The 764-nt window shown below is 70.7% G+C and overlaps 1 protein-coding gene across 1 annotated transcript in view; it reads right to left on the minus strand.

The window, feature by feature from the left end:
- Positions 1-764, minus strand: part of LOC112124621 (myocardin-like) — a 5,002-nt gene that overhangs the window by 3,657 nt on the left and 581 nt on the right. The gene's annotated exons all lie outside the window — the stretch shown is intronic.

Below are 764 nucleotides of genomic sequence, written 5' to 3' on the forward strand. Positions count from 1 at the left end.
CGGGGGCCGCTGGGCTGCAGGGAGTGGGGGGGGCTCGGCGGAGGGCGCTGGGTTGCAGGGGGCGGGGCGGGGGCTCGGCGGGGGCACTGGGCTGCAGGGGGCGGGGTGGGGGGCTCGGCGGGGCCCGCTGGGCTGCAGGGAGTGTGTGGGGGGGCTTAGCGGGGGGCGCTGGGCTGCAGGGAGTGGGGGGGGCTCAGCGGGGGGCGCTGGGTTGCAGGGGGCGGGGCAGGGGCTCGGTGGGGGCACTGGGCTACAGGGGACGCTGGGCTGCAGGGGCTCAGCAGGGGGCACTAAACTGCAGACTCTAGCTCTGATCCCGTGGGCTGCGGCTGGCTCTGGGGTGGCTGCGGCCGGCAGCCAAGAGGAGATTTAGGACAGGAAGTGAAGAAGCAGCTCATTTCCAGGCGGGGGGGACACGGAACATCCCGATTCGTTAACCCCTGCAGGGCTGGCTAATATCTCCCGGCAGAGCAGGCAGACGGGGCTGCAGCGCAGAGCTCCAGACCCCAGCTGCCCCCTTTCCCCATTGGTGCCATTCACTCCCCGTCCTCCCCCACCCTTTGTGGCTAAACCAGGGCCTGGGCTTTGCCCCGGCCGGGAGGGGGCAGGGTTGTTTTGCTCACAGACACCCACCTCCCCCCAGCTGGGGAATCCCTTCAGCTCTGGGACCCAGGCATCCGGGCAGAGGCGGGACCTCAGGTAGGCCTTGGAGACCCAGACATGCAGGACAGGGGATCTGCTGTCTGGGACGCCTGGGTCCCTGG

This window comes from Terrapene carolina, unplaced genomic scaffold, assembly GCF_002925995.2.
Source record: "Terrapene carolina triunguis isolate 2854851 unplaced genomic scaffold, T_m_triunguis-2.0 Scaffold32802, whole genome shotgun sequence".
Classification (NCBI taxonomy): domain Eukaryota; kingdom Metazoa; phylum Chordata; order Testudines; family Emydidae; genus Terrapene; species Terrapene triunguis.